This window comes from Pithys albifrons, chromosome 2 (assembly GCF_047495875.1).
Source record: "Pithys albifrons albifrons isolate INPA30051 chromosome 2, PitAlb_v1, whole genome shotgun sequence".
Classification (NCBI taxonomy): domain Eukaryota; kingdom Metazoa; phylum Chordata; class Aves; order Passeriformes; family Thamnophilidae; genus Pithys; species Pithys albifrons.
The window spans coordinates 63,190,540-63,205,200 of NC_092459.1; the positions used below are offsets into that span (position 1 = coordinate 63,190,540).

Genomic DNA, 14,661 nt, shown 5'->3' on the forward strand with positions numbered 1-14,661 from the left:
TCCTTCTTCCCTTTAACCTGTTATAAATAATGATGCAAAGGAGAACAAGGTTCAAAACCACAAATTCCTTCCTCTCTAACATCTTTTGCCGAATCTTCTAATTAGTGTTCAGCAATGAGCAGGATTCTGATCAAAGTTTGTAGATACAACATAGAGGTAGAGAAAATGATGAGAAAAAAAATGTTTGAATTTAGATCTTTATTATACAGGCCCAAAGCTGTGGTCACCATGCAGTTACACTGTAATGGGAATGATCTTGCTGAAAAGATCTCACTAAACAAATGTAAAGAGACCACAGACTACAGCATTCCAAATAACTGACACTTTAATTTGTGAAAAAGCAAAAATAAATAAAGGAATGGCAAGAATGTCCTTTTCACATATGGTGGGGCATATACATATTCCTTCTTTTCTATAGCTATTCAAGAGACGAAATTAGCAAATACTGCCTGAAAACATAGACCTTTAGTGTGCTGGCTCAGCTAACTTGTAGCTGTTTCTCTCCTCTTGGATATTAGATCAAACACATATATGGCATATGCCAAAAGAAAAAAAAAGCAATGTGGGGTTTTTTGTATTTCATTTCTACTTCCTGCCCTTTCCTTCTCCTTTTAGGACACTAAGAGGAAGTAATTCGAGACATCTAGTCAAATAAAAACCCTGGAATTTTTCTCTTCAAGTTTTTCACTATACTGTCATAATTTAAGGATTCATCACAATTTAAAAAGTTTGAGGTGTCTTACAAGTAATTCATCATTTCTGGGAAGAAAAACTGCACATAGACTACACACATAGTGTTATGTAAAAGTGGTTATCTTTAAAAAACCAAAACTTTTGTAAAAATCTGTAGATTAAAACAAAGCATGTTTTATTCCCTACAGGATTTTCTTGCAACCTGTTCCTCAGTTATTTGCACTGGTAGATGCTACAAATGGTATTAGTTACAATATACAGTCCACTGTCATCTTCTGGTCCAGCAGAAGAACCTGTCTCTCCGATGGATGCAAAACTGTTCATCAGAGCAGATCATCCTCAACAGCACAAATATGGTCTAGAAACTCATAGAGTTTATGGTTTTAATTTATAAAATTAAACCTGCCTCAGACAGGTAATACTGGTATGTTATATTGCCATCCCTGGGTTCTGTCAAAAACGGGGTACTGAGGTGCTCAGAGCCGTCTCAGTCTGCAGCGCTGGGATCCTTCTGGCACTCCAGACCCAAGATGCGATGTGGTGCATGCTAGAACATGGGTGCACTTCTCACTTAACTCTGCAGAGCCCGGGACATGGTAAGCTGTCAGAACTTCCTTCATCTTGCCTGTTGACAAAAGGAACAATAACTAGTCATCACTGGTTGCTGGAGTGTAATTCCAATTTTTAAAAGCCCTGTAAATGAGCCTTTTTTTTTTAAGTCATGCAATAGCAAATGTTTAATTAAGAAAAGTTTTGGGATTAACTTTACAGACTCTCTGTTAGCCACACAACACTTATGAGGGAGAAAGGTCTTACACTGCATGGGTCCTAAAACATTATACAGGATTAAACATACCATTATTTAAAAAATAGGTGTCCAGAAGCTTAGTACTTTAAAATTTTCACTAAAATACTATCCCTGTAAAGAGTAATTTTTCATAGCAGATTTTCTGGCTTCAAGTGCTAAACTGTCTCTCACACATACTGCACGCAAGATAATCAATTTAGAGGATTACCAAACAATTAATGACTAGGAATTCAACAGATTAATAAATGGCTTATGCAAGTTTGTTACAGAACTATCTCTAACACATATTAGTCTAGTCCATTATGTATTGATAACAACTATAAATCCTTCACAAATGACTCACTGCATGGGCCTCACAGAACCAAGTCTCAGAACAGGCCACACCACATTATGTGCTTTGATTTCCTGCCAATATAATTTTTCCAGATAGTCCTTTGTGAAGTCCAAGGATTTTGATTCTCAGAAAATGAAAATTCTGGTATCACAGACTGAGACTAGGAAAGATCAAGAATACATCTCCAATATATGTTTGCTGCAGAATATGTAAAAGGAGAGGCAAAGGTACTTTACTTCTATCACTCCCTGGATAATCTCAGAATGGCGTCAATCTTTTTTTCATGGACTATAAAGAAAATAAAGACCAAAATTTCTTACAACTATGAATGCTTTATATCCTACCACCAGGATCTGACTTTGTTCACCTCCTTAAGCTCCAAAGACCATTCACAAAGCCATCAGACCCTAGTAATTTTCAATCAGTGCTGACACGGGCAAAATTAGAAAAAGTATAATTGTTTCAATCTATGTAAATAGAGAAGCCATGCAATAAATTCCAGAATTAATGCTAAGTTTTTGGTTACATACTCTGGAATTTTGTGGAGCTATCCAAAATACTTTTTGCATCTATAATTATTATTCTTCTCATAATCACATAAACAGAAATCACTAAAGGAGTAGGTCTAGCAGGTGATTTGAGTTTGCCTCAACCATCCCAGACCAATGTTTGTCTAACATAATTTAAACATCTGCAAGGTTGAATATTCCATTAATTCCCCCTACATAACCTGTTCCAGGACTCCACTTTTCCTTGACGCTTACATTTTTTTCCTGATGTTTATACTAAATCATCATTGTTGAAATCTAACCTATTACTGCTTTCCTCTACTGACAGCATACATGGCAACTAAATCCCTTTCTCTTTAGCATCACCCATTGCTACAAGGTGGCTAACGTCTTCCTTTCCTCCTCTCTTGACTAAACAAGCCTTCAATCCTCCCTTGAAGACCCACATGCTTTAGATCTTTGAGCCCAGATTGCTCTCTTTTTGGATCCTATCTAAGTTGCAGTTTCTGCAAGTGGGTGAAGCTCTTCCATTGAGGCCTTATCAGTGCTGACTAAAGTAAAATAATTTCATTTGATGCTTTGCTACTTCCCTTCCCATAGACTCGCCTTTTTTGAAGTAGCACTTCAGCCTGGGATCATTATGACACCAGATCTCTGCGGAATTGTTTCTTGGCCAGTTGTTTCCCATGTATTTATGTGCAGCTGATTATGCTGAACTCTATGTACAGTTCTGCATTTGCTTTAATTTAACTGCTGGAAACCAGCTATTTTCTAAGCTGCTCTGCTACTTTATCAAGATCATTTTCAATAGCCTTTCTTCCAACATGCTTGTTCTGCTCTATGAATTTATTAAGTGTACATTCTAACCTTTCATCCAAGCTGTCAGTGAGAATACTGAATATTACCAGAACAAGGAAAAACACTTGAGGAACTGCACTTAATGGTGTATCATTGAGAAGTACTCTCTGCCTCTGGCTTCCAAATAATTTATGCACTCACATAATAATTTATTCTAATTTATTCTCTAGCACACATGAGAATAATAACAAATGAAATATCTTGCAATACAGTCTTCAAATAAAGCAGATTATACTAGCAAATATATTTTAAAATTAAGAACTGTATAGACTTTGAAAATGAAAGCATTATGGAGAAAAGATTTCAAGTGATAATACAGTCTTGCTGAAAACTGATTTTACATCCATATGGCTACTTTTATGTCGTATGTGCTCTACTGAAATATTATTCAATTTAGATTTAATGGAAGTCTCCCATAGCCTCTTAAAATTGAGTTTTGTTCAATGAAAAGCTCCACTGAGAAAGCAACAAACACATACCACTACAATACCTCCTTTAGAAACAAATCAGTTGCACAGCTTCACAAAACTCCAGGCCGCAAAATTACTGTTTACTATTCATCTTGCATAAGTTCTTGATCAGAAACAAGTACTGCTAATACCAATAGGATTGGTCATACTGAGCCTTGCAAAGAAAAGATGACTGTTTATGTTAATCTTTATGGAAATACAAGCCAAATCCATAACTACAGGTAGCACAGATCACTCTTCTTACCTAATTTGGATTATTTGGCAGACCTTTTCTACTTTTCACACTATGATATATTTTGTTTGTGCTATCTGTGCTACTCATAAAAGTCACCCTTGCTTTGTGAGATGGAGACAGAGTGCCCAGCTCCCTCTGGACTGGAAGAATTAGAGGCCAGCAGAAGTTGAAATACAACAAAAAGCTCACCTTCAATTAACACAAAATTTTACTTGATTTGATGTTTAGGGATATATCCCATTGGATTTCCAGTGAAAAGAACAGACTGACTTTCCTCGGAAAAATGCCTGGTTAAAGAGAGACAGGAGAATAAAGAGCACACACAAACACTTTTGACTTTCTCCAGTGGAAAAGAAATAGGATAAAGAAGGATGGGCGAGCCAGTCTGACCCATGACTGCTCATAATGTACAGCCCACTGTCTGACTGCCAAGGCAGAGAAGGACTCCCACAAAAACAGTCCTGAAGCTGAGACAAAGCAGATGTCTGCACCTTTCTGAGAACAGCTCCAGGGATTTTAAGTTATAAAGATTTAAGAGACTTCACCAAGAATTGCAGACATCCAGATACCAAAGTTATTTTTGTCTTTTTGTCAGTCAGGGCTAGGATTTCCAACCTTTCCTGGGGTCAGGACTTTTGCTAACAATGCAAGGGTAAAACAAACTGCTCAGTCAGAAACAACTGAGGGAAAAGTCAGGCAGTAGCTTGCTTAGGACCTCAAGAGCTGATACCCTATTGACATGGAAAGATGTATGAATGATTGTTCTCTTTACAATCCAGAAAAGAAATCTCCTCCGTTTGTTGACTTTGGTTGCAAGGAAAGGTGAACTGCTAAGGTGTGAACCCTGCTTTCTGTGCACTGGCATCCTGACAGTCACCTCCTGTCAGAGAAAGGAGTACAAGAGCAGCTGCACCATCCCGCTTGGTGGCTGAACTGTCCCGTCTCTGTGTGGATATGCAGACCTTGCTTAAGATATAGGAAGGGACTGCATGTATTTTGAAGAACTCCAACATGTGGATAGGATACTGCTTTGTTCCTTAAAGACCACTGAATACTCTATATGAGATCACCTGAGTGAGTCTGCCAACTAAGAAACATGGATCTGATTATATCCTCTGAGGAAAATGGAGTGAGAAGATAGGCACTGGCCTGTTGGTGCTGGCAGAGTCCTGCCACCACAGTGGGATGAGTCTCAAAGGCTCAAGGGCTGGCCAGGTTGGGCACAGACAAAGCCCGAGACACATGAGGCAAAGATGGGCACATGATGTCAGAGGTGCACCTCATCTGTGGAAAAAAGAAACCAGGTGGATGAGTTGATATTGACCTAAAACTACCTAGGCTGAAAATAAAGGCAATTCCTCTGCAGCAATTCTGCAGCTGTCCAAAACCGTTGTTTAATACTGCTGCATGTTTCAGAAATATCCAGTGCATTTTTTTCTGACTGCTGCTTTTCCATGGTGGCTGAAGTTACACATAGAGATACAATTCTAGTGCACACAAAATCTCTTATGCCTCAGACAACTTGTAGGGAAGCCACTCCAGCCATGCGGAACAGAATGGGGGCTCACTGGCCTCACCTGGGCTGGGTGCCCAAGGATGAGAATCAGTTATCTGTCCTTAGAGCTTAATGCCTTTACAGCTGCCCTAAGGGTTTCCTGGCTCATTAGCATGAGGACCCTCAGGATATCTTTAATGGCAATATACACTACTGTTTAGGCAAGCAAAACCATGGTAAACGTCAGTAGTGTCAGTACCCAACCAGAGTTATCTGTAGACAGTCAATTATGGAGGAGAATTTGTTCCATGCTCACCTAAATGCCTACAAGTGTCAGGAGCAGCCATGGGAGGTGTGCTCGCTCTGTTACAGAGACAGCACAGTCAGCTTGGCAGTGTAAATGTATTGCAAGAGTAAAGTTAAGTGAGATGAGGCCCACGCCTTTTCCTCCAAAAGGAGAAACAGGAGTCTATATTTAAACAGTGCAACATTAGTGTGCTGGGTGACAGGGGGAAGATTAGCAACACAGTGTAATTAAGACTAAGGTTATGAAATAGACATTAATAGAAAGTGCAAAACATCCTCATATTAGCAAGCAGCATAAAACCTACATAATTTATCTGACTTTAAAATTCATTGAAAGTTTATGGGTAGAGACTGGATTACTGATAATGAAATACCTCAATCTGTTTGTTCCTTGAAGTCAAATGTCTTAGACTTTACACTAAGGGAATGCTGATCATTGTATATACTTGAATGAAATTATAAAGCCCTTGTCCCTGATGCTATAGAAGCCTCTACAAGGGTAATAATAACGTTTGGAACATCATGTGATGCTACATACCATATATAAAGAGGCAGTAGGAAATTAGAACATTATGAGGATGTTTTCTATTACTCAATCTAAGGGATTTAGGGGGAAAAAATAGTAGTGATGTTCAGTATCTGAATTGCTATATTATTTCTGTACCTGTATACTAAAAGATTCTTATACTTCATTTTTTAAACAAATTAACAAGCCAACAAAAATTATTAGAATATATCTAAGAGTGTTGATTTCATAAAGACACCAGGTAGGTAAGGCTACAGGGAAGCTTCAATGTGTTAAATTCAAATTACACTTAATTACAATGGATAAGAAAGTCTCTAAACTTTTAGAGTATTTAAACACATATTTTTAAATTAACATGAATCATCTAGCTTAACAATCACAAGCAATAGTTTTAAAAAGTAGTATATACTATCATTAAAAATAATTTTAAATCATTAGAACAAAATCTTGTGTAACACAATTTAAAATTTTGACTAACTTTCAAAGCTTTTCTGCACTGAATATGGTGGTGTATCTGACATCAGTTAGAAATGAACACTGCATTCTGTAGTTAAGACCTGATCAGGGTACCAAGTGATAATGCAGTCCTCCAAAATACAGACTGGGATTAAGTAACTTTTTATGGGAGTGGGTGAGTTCTGAGTTGGAGGGGGAATTTCACAGCATTGCAGCAGTCTCCCTTGTGTGTGACTGAAAACGCTGGTACTGCACGGCACAAGACAATTGTGGCCCATCTGATCTCTTTACTTTCTTCCCCTCCTTTCAGGTAATGTATACCTGTTTTTTTTACTCTTCTATCAGCAAGAATTCTGTAATCCCAACTATATCCTTATTTTAGCTGTGAAAACTTAGGCCAAATTTTGTCCTTGGCTTTATCAAATCCAGTGTTGTCAGCTCTGGAGAGTTTCTTGTGAACTCCATGATGTGATATTTTTCTGTAAAGCTTCTCCTTCTGAAAAGAGTTGCTCATGTGAGAATACAGGTTTTCATATTTTAGTTCATTTTTCTATGCTCATAGATGCAAAGAAAAGATGCAAAATGTGATTTTAGGTGCTCATATTCTCACAAGAGTCTGAGAAAAAGAGAAGGCAAAACAAAAGGGATTTCTAGAGCCTTAATTTTAAGATTTCAATATTTTAAAGCCAGTCTTACAAGTTTTGAAGGTGCAATTCTTGAATGTTTGGCATTTGCAAAACAAGAAACATCCAAATCTGCTGTCTTCCAGCTTTGCAGGCTGAAGCTGTTATCCTGCTCTGCCTTGCCAGAAGGGAGAGAAAGATTTGTGTGGGGGTATGTCTACACAGTTAAGTGACTGAAACTTGACCATGAGCCAACTCTTGACATACTTGCTAGGACACTTCATCTACATTCAAGCCAAACAGTGCTCATTGGTGTGGCTAGGGTATGGCAGATGGTGTGAGCTGGAAACTGCAAACAACACTTCAAGGTGTTAATGAAGAGCAGCCCTAATCCCTCCTTAGCTAAGCTTGACTGTGGGAATGCTTCTGGTTTGCTTCAAGGCAAAGCCATATCCATAAACGCAGCAGGGGCAGTTGAAAAGAACCCTTTTGGTATGTGCTGAAGCAGTGAGGACAGGCTCAGAGTTGGGTGGTGCTGAGAGCTGGTATGCAAGGCATGAACATCCCCACCACAGCCAGACATCCTGTGGGAGAGCTGGGAGCTGACAGTGTGACTGCTCCTGCGTTGCATCAGTCCTGTAGCATAGGCCCGAAACTAGCCTGGACCTCTTTGTCTTTCAGGAGATGGATCAGCCTACAGGTGTCTGTGACTGATTTAGGGAGCTGTTGCTGCCAGGGTGCCAGTGAATGTAATTTGTCCCAAACTGCTGCTTTCCCCTGGAGTGAGCCAGCAGGAGGGGGAGCGCTCAGCACCAGCCCCTCTCTAACCCAAGAGGTAGGTAGGCTGTCACTGCCTCCCAGTTGTGGAGCTGATGTGTTCCTATAGCTGGTCACACTGGAACAAAACAAATGAAAAGTCATGGCCCAAACATTTAGATTCAGCTGGAATTGGCTAAGAAATGGTTTGCCAGCACCACACAGCAGCTCGTGTACTGTCTCAAAGCAGTAACTGATGGTTGAGCTTACAGCAACAAGGAGGAAACAAGGTGAAACCCAAACTGAGCCTTTCTCAGGGCTGTATTGCACTGATGGCTTGTGGCAATCCTGAGACAACCAACAACCCTAGATTTTTCTTCTCTCTCACAGCTGAAATCTCTTCTTCAGTTTTTAGTGTTGCGTCTTGCCTCACTGAATACCTGTGAGCATCTGGTTCCTGAAAGCAAACTCTGGAGCATACAAAACAGGTCATAGTCTTTAATATGTGAAATAGGAGGAGTACAGAGTAGGGAAACAGGAGAAACAAAGGTCTCAGCATGCAGGCTTCTCCTATTCCTTTCCATTAACAGGCAAAGGTCTATCCTAGAACTTTTTTAAAACTTTTTAACATCTTTTTGCTTACTGTTTCAGAAGTTGATTGCTGTGATGACTAGAATTTATAGTTTATATTTATTCATGATCAGTTTATAACCCTGAGGACCTACAGGCCTGTCAGTCTGACCTCAGTGCCAGGGCAGGTCAGGGAGCAGATAATGTTGAGTGCCATCACATGACATGTACAGGAGAACCAGTAGATCAGGCCCAGCCACTGTGGTTTTGTGAGAGGCAAGTCTTGCTTAAGCAACCTGATCTTCTTCTATGACAAGCTGACCTGCTCAGTGGATGAGGGTAAGGCTGAGACCGTTGTCTACCTGGACTTTAGTAAAGCCTTTGACATAATTTCCCACAGTATTCTCCTTGAGAAACTGGCTGATCATGGCTTGGACAGGTGCACTCTTTGCCTGGTAAAAAACTGCCTGGATGATTGAGCCCAGAGAGTGGCAGTGAACGGAGTTACATCCAGCTGGTGGGCTGGTCACAAGTGGAGTTCCCCAGGACTCAGTTTTGGGATCAATCCTGTTTAATATCTTCTATTGAAGATCTGGATGAGAAGATCAAGCACTCCCTCAGTCAGTTTGCAGATTAGACTAGTCTGGGTGGGAGTGTTGATCTGCTGGAGGGTGGGAAGGATCTGCAAAGGGATCTGGGCAGGCTAGACTGATGTGCTGAGGCCAATTGTATGAGGTTCAACAAGGCAAAGTGCCGGGTCCTGCACTTGGGTCCCAAAAACCCCATGCAGTGCTACAGGCTTGGGAAAGACTATCTGGAAAGCTGCCTGGCAGAAAAGGAACTGGGGGTATTGGTCAAAAGCTTGTTGAATGTGAGTCAGCAGTGTTCCCAGGTGGCCAAGAAGGCCAATGGCACCCTGTCTTGTATTAGAAATAGTGTGGCCAGGTAAACCACGGCAGTGAATGTCCCACTGTACTCTGCACTGGTGAGGCCACACCTCAAATCGTGTGTCCAGCGTTGGGCCCCTCACTATAAGAATGACATTTTGGTGCTTGAGTGTGTCCAGAGGAGAACAGAGCTGGTGAAGGGTCTGGAGCACAAGTCTTGTGAGGAGCAGTTGAGGGAGCTGGGCTTGTTGAGCCAGTATGAAAGGAGGCTCAAGGGGGACCTCATTGTAGCAAGGTGGAGTCGGTCCCTTCTCCCAAGTAACATGAAACAGGACAAGATGAAATGGCCTCAAGTTGCATGAGGGAAGGTTTAGGTTGGATCCTAGGAAAACTTTCGTCACAAAAAAGCCTGTCAAGCACTGAAACAGGCTGCCTGGGGAAGTGGTGAAGTCACCATCCCTGGAGGTATTTGAAAGATGATTAGATGTGGTGATTAGGGACATGGTTTAGTGGTGAACTTGGCAGTGCTGGGTTAATGATGGGACTTGACAAACTTAAATGTCTTTTTCCCATCTAAATGGTTCTATGATTTTATGATAAAGACACTGATAACTTTACTATCTCTACTGGAGTTACCTTGCTTGATATATCCTAAGATAGCATTACCTTTTTTTTTTTTACCACAGCTGTATTGCACCGATGGCTCAGAAATACCTCACAACTAATAAACACATTTTTTCTCCCTCATTTTGCTGTCTCCAAAAGGCAATTGCAGAAACTGTGTTTATTTAATTGAATGCCTGACTTTACATTTGTATTACTAAATTTTATCCCAATCTTGCAGCATCTCCTTTGGATGAAAGGTATTCATCTGCAGATACCTGCCACGGTTTCATCAGTCTGCAGAATGAATGTGTTTGCTATGTTCACGTGCCCTCTCTGCTGTCTAATAACTGTGTCTTCTGCCTGGGTTTAGCCATGCAGTGGAAACCATCAGACTCTGCAGGGGAAATACTGTTTCCAATAGCTGCAATGCAGGAATTATGACCCAGGTGAATTAGAAGTGTATGAATAGCCATGAAAGATGAACCTTACAACCTGGAGCTTCTCTTAAAGATCCTAAAAATTGCTTGTAAATATCAGTCTACATTTAAATGCAATTATTTATATTTAGCTTTAATTAATGCTTTAAATAATTTTATTTTAGGTGCAAGTTATGATCTATCATTACTTGTGGTTTCTCTATGACCTTAGCTGCTAGTGATCAGAAAGCCAATAATTCCAGTGGTGATTCTGTTTTGTTGGGCCTTGCACTAAAAATATTTTGGTACCTTTAACTAAAATTCAAACATTATTTAAACAGAATGCCTTGCACTTCCATACTTTTATTATTCCATAAATGTCTCCACATTCATGGTAGATCAGTCCAGCATTAAATAAGCAGAAGATAATTTTCCTGTATGTAATTTTTTTTCAGATCATTAACTCCATTTTCTAGTGAGCCTTCTCTCTGCAAATTCTAAAAACATTGATCGAGTCTATACTGGTGTAGCCACTCATTAATTTCTGTTACTCCAGTTATTCCAATCCAATACCACAACATATAAAAAAATGCCTCAGATAATCATTATGGGACAACCAAGCTCCAGAGAAGAGTCAAGGCTCTTGCACCTGTTGAAGACTACTGAAATACCTCTGTGTAATGATGATAATTAGCAAAAATAGAATTTATTATTTTACCAGCTACTGTTCCCAACTTTCTTTTCTGAAATACAGACCCAGGCACTCTTGATGTCAAGAAACATCTCCCTCACTGCTATCCTTTTCCATTAATTCTGACAAAGACTGTGATCTGTTTATAAACACTGGTGGTTATATTCTCCTGATACCATTGCTTTTAAAATGATCTCTTTTGCACTTGTCCACTTTAAAATATTGTGAAGTTTCATAGTTATCAGGCACTCAATATTAGGTCCTTCAAAATTTTTAGCTTTTTCAAGCATACTATTATCAGTAGACACTATTTTTTTCAAGAAATGGGAAAATTAAAGTAAAATTCAACCTCATTTTTGAATAGACAATATTTTTTTCTCAAAAAGGACAATCACTTGAGCTAGAGTCTTTGCTCCTCAGCTCCATCAGAGACGACCCAACCTACAGAAAGTTATCCATCAGTTCCAGTCAGCCCAGGAATGCAGCCTACTCTGGGTTGCCAAAGATCTCCAGAGAGCAACATAGCCAAATTCATAACATTCCTGTTCACCAAAGGATTAAAATCAGAAATATTCTCGCTAATTGCTATAATATCTTCTTACTGTAACTATCACCAGCATTTCTGAAGAGATCTGATGTTATAGAAAGCATATTAACAAGTTGAGACGGAGGAAGATAAACTTTAGATGATAGTTTCTAATCAGATTCAACTGTCAAGAATATTTAATTAAAAATAAACTGAAGTTCCTTAATGTTACCTTGAAGACATATTTTGTTTCTTCTTTTGAACAAAAATCCATGAGGAAGAAAAACTGTTTTACCGTAAGCAAAGCTTTTAGTAAATAAAAGAAGGCATTGTAATAGAAGATGTTTAAGATGCACTAGAAGGAACAAACTTTTTCAATGCCAAGATAGCATTAAAAAACCCCATAAGTAAAATATGATAAGTAACTTAGTACATGTTAGGTTGGGCTCTTTGGCTCAGCACTAACAAAAAAATCTTGTTATCAGTATTTTATTAGTAATTCTGCATATTATAAAATGAACAAGTATTTTTTTTTCTCTAATAGCAGAATATATTTCTTCACTGATATAAAAACTTGGGAAAACATATGTACTATGAAGCACAAATGCATCTGACCAGAAGTAAACAGGTATAATAAAATGGAGATAATTGGGTGAGAAGGCTTAATCAATGTAAACAAAACTTCATGCCCATAGCTACTTAACTTATTGAATTCCTACATATATCAGTATAAGATTGTTAAAATATATTTTTCACCAAAATTATATACTTATTGTATTTCTTGTACAGTTACAACGTAGGAAAATTGAGCCTGGTGGCTTTAAATACAACTTCTTTGGAGATTCCTAAGGATGTAGGGGACTTTTTTAAAATGTAATTTGTAAAGTTTTGTTGGGGTTTTTTTCAAGTGCAGTGTTGCCAAATTTTTTTCCCACTAAATAAATGCTATTTCAGCTGCATTTGAGCAATAACAGTGGTAGCTAATGGCCTATTCAGTTAATCATAGTTATTCACTCCCTGGAAATGCCTCAGAACACAATAAATGTTTTGTTTTTGTTGCGGACTCTTAAATTATAGGCATTATATAATACCCGTGATATATAACCTATTCATACAGATACAAACTGAAGCCAAAACTACTCCCCTAAAATAATTCTAATGTTTGGAGACTCCAAAGACAGAAAAATGCTGTTGTTACCCACAGAGATGCTGAAATAGCTCTGACAGTAGGGTAAGAAAGGGCTATAACGAAAAGTTCTGGTTTAACTAAAATGTGGCTATTTGTCATCCTTTTAAAAAAGGTCTGAAATAACTATTACGGAATATTTTTTAAACAAAGAAAACAAGAAACATGCTCAAATAGTTGAACTGTGTACATTTTTTCCTAAAGGAAAAAAACGCCTGCAGAAGTAGGGTTGTAATTTGCCCTGTAAGACACAGATCAACCATAAAGTTTTCATTCTGAGACCGATGCTGTCATTGGGTGTTGTACCAATATAGGATTTATATTCTTCCACTCTTCTTTTTACATTTATATAGCTGCTCAGAGATTAAATTTATTATGCTGCATGTTGACAACCAGTCACAAGGGTAATGTGAAATACATATTTATATTATAAAACAGCTGGTTAAACCTCATCTCTTTGTAGTTGCCATTATACTGATGAGGCACAGAATCTCTTGTAGTTTTTCAGGAATTGTCTTCCAGAAGCACTTAAAAAAGCTGGAGAATATGTTCTAAACAATATTCAGCTTCTGAGGTTAGAACAGGCTGTGGTATTTAGTTGTAATTGCTTTGCAGAAAGGATTAGATTAGTAGGTCATAACAAATTTTCCCTTGGCAACCTGAAGAAGCAAAGACAACCTTTGAGACAGTCTTCTCTTAGTTTCCTGGATGAAAGAACTCCCCCATGAAAGCATATAAATATTCAAAAGACTTTCCAAATTACAATACAGATGAAGTTTGGTATTTCTCCTGGAGAAGAAGATACTTAAGTACTGAAGAAGTAATTTGGCAGGCCACAAAGTGATAAAATATGTAGAGCATTCTAGTTTTAACTTTAGTGTTGTGGGAGAATTGTTAAGAATTGACTGATGAAAAGGAAATCAAACCAAAGTGATTATAAAATGAGAGATTGCATGATTCCTTGGGAAGGAAGGGCAGAGCAATGCTATAGAAGTACAAGGAATGCAGCAGCAGTCAGCTCCAGAGATTAATCAAGGACACCCCCAGGCAGAAGCAATCCAAGCAGGGAAAGAGTTCAAATGAGAGGACAAGTTTACTAAAGGGCCACACTAAAGCACAGAAGCAAATTAACCCAGTGCAGAGCAGGCGAGCAGTATGCAATGTCAGGAGATGCTTAATTACCTTACAGCCCCATGGAGCAATTTAGAAGGTATTGACAAATACACCTGCTGTGAGAACCGCAGAGAATTCACCATGCAAACACACAAGGAAAAGATAGTGAAACAGAAGAAAAAACCTGCAAATGTGTTAGAAAAAGAAATACAGCATTGCACAACCTTGCTAGTTCACAATAAACTCTGCCTGAGACAGTACTGCTGCTCTGCAGACTCATTTAGCACCTGAGCTTTGCCTTTGGTGGCTGAAATGTCAGTAACTTCTGTTTGTTGCACGCTGGCACAGTGACAGGAAAAGTTTGACTACATCCCACAACATAACTTCTGCTTGTTATCAATCAGACAAAGGCCTTTCATTAGGTTTCCCCAAATAAACTAGTTGTAATTCTGATGCTTTGTGTATTTGACAATCTTCTGCTTTGGTGATAAAATAGATTTGCAAAATCTGATGTGACATAAAGCTGGATAAGATTGTAAGCAGTTTACAAGTTTGGATTAGAATTCACCATAATTGCAGTAATTTGGTTACATCTGA

The 14,661-nt window shown here is 38.7% G+C and overlaps 1 protein-coding gene across 1 annotated transcript in view; it reads right to left on the bottom strand.

The window, feature by feature from the left end:
• Positions 1-209: 209 nt before the first annotated feature.
• Positions 210-14,661, bottom strand: part of SCAF8 (SR-related CTD associated factor 8) — a 90,496-nt gene continuing 76,044 nt past the window's right edge. The window contains exon 21 of the mRNA XM_071549273.1: positions 210-1,318. The gene's annotated coding sequence lies outside the window, so the exon portion shown is untranslated. The remainder of the gene's footprint in view (positions 1,319-14,661) is intronic.